This window comes from Myodes glareolus, chromosome 14 (assembly GCF_982192425.1).
Source record: "Myodes glareolus chromosome 14, mMyoGla1.1, whole genome shotgun sequence".
Classification (NCBI taxonomy): Eukaryota; Metazoa; Chordata; class Mammalia; order Rodentia; family Cricetidae; genus Myodes; species Myodes glareolus.
In genome coordinates, this window is record NC_142039.1 from 76822827 (window position 1) to 76835383 (window position 12557).

The 12557-nt window shown below is 43.6% G+C and overlaps 1 pseudogene; it reads right to left on the bottom strand.

Moving 5' to 3' along the window:
* Positions 1–6288: 6288 nt before the first annotated feature.
* LOC125408960 (glyceraldehyde-3-phosphate dehydrogenase pseudogene) lies at positions 6289–7471 on the bottom strand (annotated as a pseudogene).
* Between the last annotated feature and the right edge of the window lie 5086 nt (positions 7472–12557).

Below are 12557 nucleotides of genomic sequence, written 5' to 3' on the forward strand. Positions count from 1 at the left end.
CATCACCAAATTTAGTGACCCATGTAGCTGTCCTCTGCTTGTGGTTGGTGGGTTGCTCCACTCAGTCATGAGCTTAATCACTTCTTGAGCATGAGTCCCTCAGTTGTTTTGTTCATGACTCGGGCCTCTTGTGGGTTCAGTGTACAACCTACATTAGACTTTTCAGTCTATATGCGGACCCTCCATGGCAGTTGTCCCTGCACATACTTCTTTGTTGAAGGGTAAGAGCATCTTGAGCTCAGCCATCATCAATGGAGACAGGGAAGGGAGTTCATGAGTACTCTTAGCCTCTGGCCACAAGAGAGTGTGTTTATCATTTGCAAGTGTTCTGGGCTATATGCAAAATGAAAAAAAAAGGAATCGAGAACTAGATTGGCCATTGATTTGGCACCACCTGTTAAAGAATTTCAAAAGAATTTCCATTTCCTTGCAATCCTGTGTGGGTTCTGGGTAGTACCATTGTTCCAGGTAGAGGTCTCATCACTGGATCTGATTCTGAAATTGGAGGCTGTGGTGTGTTATATCATAATGTATATATGTTTCTACTTTAGCATAAGCTATTGTACCTATGCAGCTCATTTAAAAATGTAAAGTTCTAGTCCTTGAAAGCTATTATTGCAAACTGCTCAGGATAATTCAGAAATGCAGGTTAGTATTTAAATAACTGTTGCATCTCTGAAGGGAAAGGTGTCCTAGCAGTAGAAACACAAGACTACCTACAGCTCAGAAGGGTAATGTGTCCCAACAGGAATGTCACAGCTCTGCTTCAGCAGGCAAAGAGTTACAGCCCTTGCTCTGGGAATGTTTTCCCTAGTGTAAGTTTAACAACCCTATTCCAGGAGTGGAGGGTTTCCCCAGTGAGGTTGTTACAGGTCTGTTCTGATCTTCTCTACTCTTCTCTGCTCTGGAGAAATGCTACAGCTCTGCTCAGCTTTTCCAGAGTGTATCAATTCTGCTCCAGCAGGGGAAAGTTTCCCCAGACAAGCGTTACAGATCTGACCTGCTCCTGCTCTGTTTTAGCAAGAGTTGTTAGAGCTCTGCTCTGCTCAGGTGACAGTCGTTGCACCTCTGCTTCACTCCAGTGAAAGAAAGTTCTTACAACAAACCTCACTCAAAAGATTTCTTGGGAGGTAAGAATCCAGGAGAGTAGCTGTCTCTGCCAGGGTCAAAAAGGGCTAGTCCCAAACTGAACAGGAAGAGGGCTTATATAGTATTTATTAGGAGCAGGGCTTTCCAATGTGGAGATTTTTAGGGTGGAATTTAGTAGGTCTCAAATGGTTGGATTTGTGCTCAGAAACTGGTTGGTTTTGTCCTCAGAAATTGGTTGCTTTTTGTGCTCAAGGATTGATTTATTTTGATTCCTGAGTTGGTTAGAGGCAGAGTGTGTTGTTACCTTGGCTCTGGTCTCAGGGACAGGGTATTCTTTCACTGGCCCTTACCCTACAAGTTAGTCATCTATAACAATAAGACTTGTAGTCACGTGAAGAATGTTTTCATATTTTAGATAGATAGCCTTTAGGATGTTTTAATAACAAGGCTTTTCACGACAGTGAGATACATCTGGCAGCACCCATCTACTTCAAAAAAGATGATGGGCATCAGAGAACTTACATACAGAGTTCGCTGCCAATATGGCAAAGCCAGCCACTGGACAAGAGACTGCCCTTGCCTCAGCTACCGACAGCATCCTGCTCAAATTGAAAAGCAGGACATAAAAGAATTTAACTACTAAACTTTGCCATAGACCAAGTAGTCCAGTCTGTCAAAATTTCTGCTTCACATAGAAGTTTATCATATATTCTAGGCCTAGAGGCCAAAGATGGATGCCCCAACATTTCAGAGACAACCTTGGGAGACTGTCCAAGCAGACAGTTGTCTCTGTCATTTCTATAGTTTTTGAAGTTGCTTGCTCTGCCCTTCCTGTTTACTCAGATAATATTTTTACCCTTCTCAAGTCTCTGATGAAGTTAAAGACTAGATCATTATAGTTTTACAATTTCTTTGTTACCAAATTCAGGAAATAAATTTACAAAAGAGATGTAATGTTTATAAAGGTTGAGAGACATAAAAACTTAATTTGTTTATTTACGAAATTTTTTAGAGTCTAAAAGGATATATTTAGCCTCATAACACAAGATATGATAGAAAGTGGTTTGAGTATAAAACTTTGAACTGACCAAAATAGAATAAATAATAGAATACTTTCTCCAAAGTTTCCAAATTCAAATAGACTGAACATTGTGAATGTAATTCTTACCTGATAATTATTCTTATTGTATATAATCTTACTGTGTTAGAGTCAAAACATTTCCTTTTTATTTAGACAGAAAGGAGGAAATGTGGGATATTTGATCTCACTCTGAAACCCAAGACTGTGTTAATAAAATCAGCCTTGGGTCAGAGTTTGCAGTCAATAACTAGTTGACAGGAATTAGCCAGAGGAGCCAAGAAAATAGATAGATACAGAGGAAGTTGGAGTTTAATGGTCTTTATGGTTTGGGACAAGTGGAGAAAGGTTCTCTTGCCGAATCTGCAGCCAAAAAGAAAGATCACCTGGTTGCTTCTCAGCCCTCTGAGCTAGCAGGTTTTCACCCCAACATCTGATTCCCAAGTCTTTATTGGTAAATAGAATGATAAAGACTTAATTAAAAACTACATTTGGTAGCAGTAGCATGGCTAGTGCCAGCAGGACCAGAGTCCCTCTAGGCCAAGGCTTTAGTGGCAGGGAGCTGACTGTGGGGCCCTTAGGCCACAAAAGGTGGTTTAAATAGCAGTAGATTCAGGTGTAGCCAATATGCCAACAGGAAAACAGCATTCACCTAGAACTTTCAGTTCATGAGGATAAACAAAATGTTGTGAAGGGTATGCTATAAAATTCTGGGGCCACTGTGGATGGACAGCATGGTTAACCTGTAAATTGGTGTGGTCTCTTGCTCTAGCCAGAATCTCAACAGGCTTACCAGCAAACCACTGAAGAAGAAAAGATCTTTGACATTATGTCAGCAAATCCTCTACGCACACATTTCCAAAATAGTAATTAACCCAGGAAAAGACTATCTTAACCACAAACAAGTTCCCCGGTGGTCTTGTCAATGTTGAGTCATGATACAAACATATAGTCTCATTTTTCAATGGCCAGTAGATAAGAAAGGACTCTGTTCTCCCCCATCACCCTGATATATAGTGATATTTCATTCATGTTTTTATAAATAAAGCTTGTCTGAATATAGAAGGGCAAAGTGAAGCCACTAGAGGTCAGACAGTGGTGGCTCACACCTTTAATCCCTTGATTGGGAGAGAGAGACAGATGGATCTCTGTGAGTTCCAGGCCACCCTGAGCTACACAAGATCAACACAGAAACAGACCCAGGTAGTGGTGACTCACACCTTTAAACCCAGTACTATGGAGTCACATGCCTTTTATCCTAGCACTAGAGGGCATACAAAAGAGTGAGAGGCTCAGTCTGTTTAGTCTGTTTATTCTGTGGTCACCTGGCCTTGGTAGAGGTAAGACTTCTCTAGTGACTTGGCTGCTTTGCTTTTCTGGCTTTCAAGTTAAACCCCAATACCCGCCCCTGGGTTTTTATTATGCATACTACACTGATGCACTATTCTTCCTCCAGAAGACGGTGGCTTTGGCTAAGAAGTGCCATTCTCCTTCTCCATGGCATTGGAAACACAAACCGGGTGGCTGTTCTCCATTAAGAAGAACAAAGCACAGCACACTCTCCAAAGACAGGAAAAGGCTAAACGCTGTTGCACATTCCCCTTCCAGGGGAACCCTGCATCACTCTGCAGGAAGACTCCCTCATCCTCCTCACGGAAAACCTTGGAGAACTGATCTATGCACATTACCCATCTTCCCTCAGATTTCCCTCGTTTCTCTTCTGAAATCTGGCTTTTTTCACTTCTTGCCACTAGATGGCAACCAAGAGCAGGAACACCTGGCCCCAGCACTTACCCACCCACAGGTCTGTGCTCTCCAATATTGAAGGGTCTAGTTCCAGAACGTGACGCAAGTGTTCATTTGGGAGGAAGAGAAGCACAAAAATTCCTCCAAGATCTGTTTTTAATTACACCTAGAAGAAAGCACCCTAAGGCCAGGGCTGGCCATAAACTCAGCCTCTGAATCCCCTGAACAGGAACTTGTCCACCAAACAGTTCTGGAGGATGGAAATCTGGGACACTGCACTCGCTAAATACTTTCTGTTGCTTTAAAACAACCTCTGGCTTCTGTCCTCTTGGTATCTGTGTGTGACTTGAATACACACAAGGCTTGAATGTGGACACCAGTCTTCCTCAGTTTGGTTGAGCACAGACTGGAAAGAGAGTACAACTCCTTGCTCCCAGCAATGTCTAAATCTGAACTGGAACCAGGCAGGTGGTCATTAAGGTGAACTCAGAAGACATGGTCTTCTCATTTGGTGTTGAGCGTTGGTCGCTTGCTATAGATACTTGTATGGCAATGTTAGCCTCCCTTTGTTTGCTTGCCCAAGGTTCAGAGAGTGACAGAGCCTACAAAAAACACAACCAAGTCCCAGCACACTTTATCTGATCACCAACATCTGATGCTACCAGGGCACCCTCTCCTCCTCCTGACCCTGACATTGCAGGCTGGGGGCAATGCTACCTGTCCCTCCTCCTGTCCCTGACTTGCCTACACTGTCTTTTACTGACTTGGTCGCTGGCTGATCTTCTATTCACTGGGTTCTCTCCAGCAGCCCCTGAGCTATCTAAGCACATGTGAAAGCGAGTCAGAGCTGCACTGCACTTTGGACCTGGTGGGTCTCCGGGCTCCCAGTTTTCTTTCTTCAGCATGGTTTCCCTGCCAAATTAGCTTTCACTTTCCCATCAGGAAAGATGATTAAACCTCCCCAAGCTGACTGGGAAAACCATCCACAATCTAGAGAAGCCAGAGAAGAGTCCCGAGAGATGTGACTTTTACATGGTGGGCCGCACTTAGACCCAGAGGGACGAGCAGGTACCCGAATCATGCAAATGTCATTCACTGTAGCATCATTTATGGAAAAAACCCAACATTATCCAGTTTTCTATTATACTCATGGTGACTATGTAAACTTAGGAGAACAGGGAGCTTTTGTTCTTCTTATGCTATCTACCTCCTGTCAATGGTTTACAAGACAACACCTCCAGGAAGAGATTCCCAGAGACAGGCATGATTCCGGGCTGTGCCTTGTCACCATGCTCACATCCTAGATCTCACCTCGTCCACCTGGATCACACGTGTCTGCTGTTCTCACCATGCCCACCTGGATCGCATGTGTCTGCTGTTCTCACCATGCCCACCTGGATCGCACGTGTCTGCTGTTCTCACCATGCCCACCTGGATCGCACGTGTCTGCTTGTCTCACGTTCTCCATTCCAATGGTTCAGGGCAAGGGAATGGCTCTGTTTATAACCAAATAAGCACAAATATTGCTTTGGTTTTTACATTGTTTATTAACGTAACATTTAACAGTTTCACACATATATTACAGTGATTTTTGTCTTTCCTCACTTCCACCCTCCTGTTTGCCTTCCCACCCCCATAATCCCTCCCTCTTTCCTGCTGTCTCTTTATCATTTTCACACCTTTGTGCTTTGTTTTATGATCCCCTATATGGAGGGGGGACTATTTATGTGGTTTGGTTTAGGTTTTATTTTGTTTTGAAACTCACTGTGCAGATCAGGCTGACCTCAAACACACAGAAACCCTCCTCCCTCTGCCTCCTGATTGCTGGCATTAAAGGCTTGATGCCTAGCTTGATCCACTGACTTAATATATAATTTATTTTTATTTTGTGTTCATAGGTATTATGCCTGTGTAAGGGTGTCAGATGCCCTGGAACTGGAGTTATAGAGAGATGTGAGCTGACATGTCAGTGTTGGGAACTGAACCCAGGTCCTCCGAAAGAGCAGACAGTGCTTTCAATCTCTGAGCCAACTCTCCAGTTTCTGACCCACTGACTTTTCATGGATACCATCTATGTGGTCACAGGTTAGGACTATCCACTGGGCACTAGTGGGCTCGTTGTTTAGTTCACAGCTGATGCAATAATTATCTGATCTTCATACTGTTTAGACCTCTGTGCGGTTTATTTCTTCCAAGTCTGGGTTTAGCTTGTTCTTGGTTGTTTTTTTATATATATATTCTTTAAAATACAGGATGAACATGTATTTGAGATCTTTCCTCTTTTATGATGATTATTTTAAATTTCCTAGACTCCTCCTGTTATATTCCACAGTCTCTGATTTCCTTTTTTTTCTTTTTTTTTTTCTTTTTTGAGGGGATGCAGTGAACTTTATTGATGGTATTCAAGAGAGTAGGGCTCCCTAAGCCCCTCCTGCTATCTGGGGGTCTGGGATGGAAACTGTGAGGGAGAGCTCAGTGTCAAGGGTTGAGTTAGGACAGGGACTGCTCAGCAGTCAAGGGCTTCTCTCTTGCTGTGTCCTTGCTGGAGTGGGTGGTCCAGGGCGGGCTTCTTACTCCTTGGAGGCCATGTAGGCCATGAGATCCACCACTTTATTTCTGTAGCCGAACTCATTGTCGTACCAGGAAATGAGCTTTACGAAGTTATCATTGAGAGCAATGCCAGCCCCAGCATCAAAGGTGGAAGAGTGGGAGTCACTGTTAAAGTCGCAGGAGACAACCTGGTCCTCAGTGTAGCCCAGGATTCCCTTTAGTGGGCCCTCGGATGCCTGCTTCACCACCTTCTTGTTGGCAGCTTTCTCCAGGCAACATGTCAGATCCACGACGGACACGTTGAGGGTAGGAACACGGAGGGTCATGCCCGTGAGCTTCCCGTTCAGCTCTGGGATTACTTTGCCCACAGCCTTGGCAGCGCCAGGATGCAGGGATGAGGTTCTGGGCAGTGCCACGGCCGTCTCGCCACAGCTTCCCAGAGGGGCCGTCCACAGTCTTCTGGGTGGCCGTGACGGCATGGACTGTGGTCATGAGTCCTTCCACGATGCCGAAGTTTTCACGGATGACCTTGGCCAAGGGGGCTAAGCAGTTGGTGGTACAGGAAGCATTGCTGACAGTCTTAAGGGAATTGTCATACTTGTCATGGTTCACATCCATCACAAACATGGGGGCATCTGCAGAAGGGGCGGAGATGATGACCCTTTTGGCCCCACCCTTCAAATAGGCCCCAGCCTTCTCCACAGTGGTGAAGACACCGGTCGACTCCACAACATACTTGGTGCTGGCATCACCCCATTTGATGTTGGTGGGACCTCACTCCTGCAAGATGGTGATGGCCTTCCCGTTGATGACAAGCTTCCCATTCTCAGCCTTAACTGTGCCTTTGAACTTGCCATGGGTGGAGTCATGCTGGAACATGTAGACCATGTAGTTGAGGTCGATGAAGGGGTCATTGATGGCAACAATGTCCACTTTACCAGAAGTGAAGGCAGCCCTGGTAACCAGGCGTCCAATACGGCCAAATCCGTTCACTCTGACCTTAACCATCATGTCTCTGAAACAAGGCTGGCACTGCACAAAAAGAAGCAGCTGTCTCTAGAACAGGGAGGAGCAGAGAGCCCTTTTCTTTTTCTTTAAAATATATCTATATATGTATATAGATATATATAATTTCCTTCAGGGTTTCTTCTTTGATCTGTTGGTTGTTGAAAAGTAAATTGTTTGGTTTCTGTGCATTTTCATATTTTCCAGAGTCCTTTCTTGATATTGATATTCAGCCTTATTGCATTATGGTTAGAAGAATGCTTGATATGATTTTGATTACTTTTAAATTTGTTGCAATTTCTTTGTGGCCTGTCATGATCTTTCCTAAAGAATGTTCCTGTGTTGATGAGAAGCATGTGTCCTCAGCCACTGTAGAACAGAATGTTCTGTGGACTTCTGTTACTGCCATCTGGCCTAAGATTCAATTTAGTTTTTCAGGGTTTTGTTTTACTTTTAATCTGGGTGATCTGCTCGTCCCTGAGAGTGGAATGCTAAGCCCCTATTACTGTTGCTTCTAGTCATCTCTTTTAGCTCTAGGAATGTCTGTCCATAGATCCGGATGCTCTGTTCTGAGTACACACACTTTTAGAACTGTAAATCCTTGCCTGCTAAACTGCTAACCTTGACTTACCTCAGCCCCTGCCTCCATTTAAAGCCTGCTTTATCTGATAAGGTGGTGGCAAACCCACAATTCCACCTCTGCTCTGCCAACTCAAATAAAACTGCTCAAACTCAAAGTCCCTCCCTTCTACTTCCTGTGTGTCTCTCTATCCATCCCCCTAACTCCCTCTTACTTTCTATGGTATTTTTCTTAATAATCCTATCTTCATTTCCTGTCAACTGGTTGCTTGCTCTGCCTCTTGACCTATGGCTGACTTTTTTTGTCAGCAATTCTTGGATTAAATGTATGTGTTAGGACTGAGCCACACCACAACTAGAAATAGGTTTTTCCAATAAATAACACAATCTCAAGGTTCACAATGCGATTAAATTTTCTGCAACACAAGGATGCTTTATTTCTTTGTCATTGGGGTAGAGGTTAGAAGGTCAGAAATTCTTGTTCCTTTAACATAGACTGAATTTGACAGTCCAGTCATTGACCCAACATCTGAACTACAGATGGGTTTTAGGGTATAGGTCCCTGCCTGCTGTTTCGTATCCCTTCCTGTCGTGTTCTTGTGACTGTTGTCGTTTGGTTAGATTTGGATATATGTCATTTTACATTCAGCTCCTTCACCTTCTCCTTTTCACCTGGTCAGTTTCTGTTTCAGGGATAATATAACTAAAGCACTAAACCTTCTTCATACGGTTGATTTGCTTGTTATCTGATTCATCTCAAATATTTGAGTGCTGACTACCTAGCCATGTGGTTGCTGTTCATATGATACCTGAAGCAAGGGATGAGGCTGTGTCTGTCACACAGGGCCAATGGCTTCCAGAGCATTCTGCTCAGAGACTCCTTTGGGGAGACAGTGGCTGAGCACTGAGGAGAGGAAGGCTACACTATCTGAGTGTGAAATGTGTCGTCTTCGTGTTAAAACGATATGCCTTGCTGTTTGAGTTCAGTTTGGTCAGCGTGGTCATGGCTGGAGTCAAAACACAGTGGTGCCTGCTTTGTGGGAGCAAGGAGAAAGCTGAATTACACACCCATCAGCAGACCTTCTGAATGTGTACCCAAGAGAGTTAAAAGCGGAGGCTGGAAATTCATTTGTGGCCTAGTGAGACAGCAGTCAGTGCCACTAGCAAGACGCAGTTGTAGAGGCAGTCAGAGGTCCATCAAGGGTTGAGCAGATAAACAAAGCATGACATCTCCAATTAAGAAGTCACTCAACCTCAGAAAGCGTGAAGACCGACACATACTCTCTAACCTGCTCATCCCCTATCCAGCCTCCTATACAAAAAAAAAAAGAAAAAAAGAAAAAAAGAAAGAGGAAATGGACTCCAACATGGCTTTAGGGATAAATATCCTCCATTTCCTCACCCGTCCTCCAACTCTCGATATCTGCCTCACATGGGCTTAGATCCCATCTCAACACCTGAAGTCCCACATTACTGATGACCCAGCCAATCAAAGCAAGGGCAGGAGATAGAGTCAGGGTTGTGGATCCAGAGACTCTAGACTTTAATGAGTAAATCAGAGGCAGCTGGACCAGGTCCCTCTGCCTAGACAACCTCTGAAGGTTGCATTGAGTCTGCTGAATGCATGTGTTCAGTTGCAGACTCCCCAGATAAGTGCCTAACAAGCTTGAAACACAAGTAAGGTAGAGTTTTCCAAACCCCGGTTGGGTGAAGTTCCCAGCTCTGTGGGCTGGAGAATGGAAGGCTATGTGATGCCTGTGAAGGACCAACTATTACAAGTCACGTCCCCATCATCCAGAGCCCATTGGGAAGCCAAGAGAGAACTGGCATCCTCGCTTTGACCAACAAAGTACTGCTTTGCTCTGTGTGATGTCAGACACCTACTGTAGATTCTGCCGACGAAACCCTTTCTCTCTTCACGGCAGCTGTCACTCCTGTTGTACAGTAGATGGTTTTTGAAGGTCGGATGTTCTGAAAAATCGACAAGCTGATGTCAGTGTGTAAACAGAACCTACTAGACTTCTCCCAGTCTTGGGGAAGCCTGGGCTGCACTGGTGACATGATTGATCAATCTTCCTGTATGTGGAGGCATTTGGGAGTCCTATCCATAGGAGGAAGTAGTAACTGCAACACCTATGTTGTCACTCCAGCTCGGGTTATGGGAAATGACAATTGTAGAGGTAGTTCACTGTCTTCAGAACGAACATTAGAAGACAGAATCACTGTAGACCATCAGGGGTCTCATGATATTCCCAGTCTTTGCACAGATTTCTGCTGCAATGGTTTCCAGATAACTCCCTGTTTCTCTGCACACAGAGACTATGCAAACCATTGCACATATAACACATAATTCTCCATGTGAATATTTCTTATAGCCTGGAAGACCTCTGGGTTGTCATTGAAGACTTGGGAAGTTATTCTGAGCTCTAAATTCCCCAGGTCATTTCCCTTCCTGGGATGATTTATAACAGCCCAGATTTCAGTGTGCTCTGCAAAGTGCAAAGTGTTGTGGTTTTAACTCATGCTTGCCAAGAGATGGGTGGGAGTAACTGAGTCTCTTCTCCCTTTACTTAAAGAAACAAAGTTATAGGTATATGCTTGAAAATTCTGCTGCTAATATCACAGGCTTTATGCAAATCCCAGAAGATGGCGGTACCCTGGTGAGTGCCACACTACAGTGGAATCTATGTCCATTGCTATTGATGCAGCCAAGATTCCTTCCAATTCTCTAGTAGTAGTGAGAATAGTTCCTTCCAACAATTCATAAGGATAATTGTAACACCACATAACAAAGCAGCTAGAGGTCCTCCTTTTACACAAAGTTTAATTTGTTTAGCTCCATGGATCTTACACATGGTGTCTGTAGTAAGTGTGTGCATGTAGTTTCCACTTGACAATGGCCTAAGCACATCCCTATGGGTATGAGCACTTCGTACTTTTTTAAGTAGCTACATCACTTACTAAATGGCTTTTCTCAATCTTTTTCAATTGTCGGGTCTTTAAGAATTTATCAGATTTTATGCCTGTAATTTTATGCTCTTTCTTTCGGACTATTGTTTTCTAAGTAGGAATGCAAGGTTTTAAAAAGTAATTTTGTGTGCATCTAGAAAAATACCTTGCAAGAAGATTTGTGTTAGCTTGTATTTCTGTGATTTTTGTGACAGTCTCTAGCACAGTAGTTCCCAGCCTTCCTAATACTGCAGCCCTTTAACACAGCTCCTCCTGTAGCGGTGACCCCAACTATGAAGTTATTTCATTGATACTTCATAACTGAAGTTTTACTACTGTTATGAATTGTAATATAAGTGTCTGATATATAGGATATCTGATATGGGTCCCTGTGTCATGACCCACAGGTTGAGAATCACTGCTCTCACAGCTGTATTGATAACAATAGATCTGGCTTTTATGTCTTATCTGGAGTTTATATCATGCCAATAAACTCTTCCAATATGCCTTCTTCATTGCTGATGGCAACAGGTCACTGTGGGGTGCTGAGCCACTTACCCTAGCTTTGGTTTTATTTTCCAAGCATCTACTATGATACAAAGTATAGCAGTAAGGACCAGGACCATGCTGTTCTGGTTGTCAGCCTTGGCTTTACATGCACGGGGTCTGATGACAGGAAACACTGGCTGATCAAGAACAGGTATGCTACCAAAAGTGTTTTTCTTTAACTTAATAACAAGTGCTTTCTGAAGTATTTCTGAAGGCTGAGTATTTCTGAATACTTGAAAACAAGTATTTCTGAAGGTTGTTTTCAGTGAACACCATGATAAAAATAAAGAAAAGGACACAAAATCACTATACAACTGAAACTAATGTGGACTTTTCCATTTTAATTTCATATTTGAGGAAGTGTTCAATGTCTCATGCATCTCTTTAGAAAATTTGATTATTTAAAAATAAAAATACTTTTTCTCCACCTTCCTAGACCTGGAGGGAAGGGGAGGAACTTGAACTTCCCACGGGGCAGGAAAACCTGACTGCTCTTAGGACTGGAGAGGAAGGAGGAGAGGGAGCGGGGGGGAGGAGGAGAGGGAGTGGGGAGAATGGGAGGGTATGGGGAGGAGGGGAGGAAGTGGAAATTTTCATAAACAAATAAATTAATTAATAAAAAAGACTGGAGAGGGAGGAGGAGAAGGAGTGGGGGGAGTGGGAGGGTATTGGGAGGAGGGGAGGAAGTGGAAATTTTTATAAATAAATAAATAAGTAAATTTAAAAAAAAATACTTTTTCTCTTAATGTAGGTGTGCTTTCGGGATGTAAATGCTATTGAGTTATTTGGGCTTAGGCACTTAATGCCCAGCACTGCTGTGCATGCATGTTGCCTACGTTGCCACGAGGATCTATTGAAACACACGTGTTCTGCTAACAGAAATTTGGGATCCCATGGAGCATGACAACACATTCAAGGCTCAGTTCAAGATGACAATGCAGTTGCTGAGTCCATTCAATGGTTGTAGGCCATTTTTCCCCCTTGACAATGTCTTAGTTTTGAGGTACGTGGT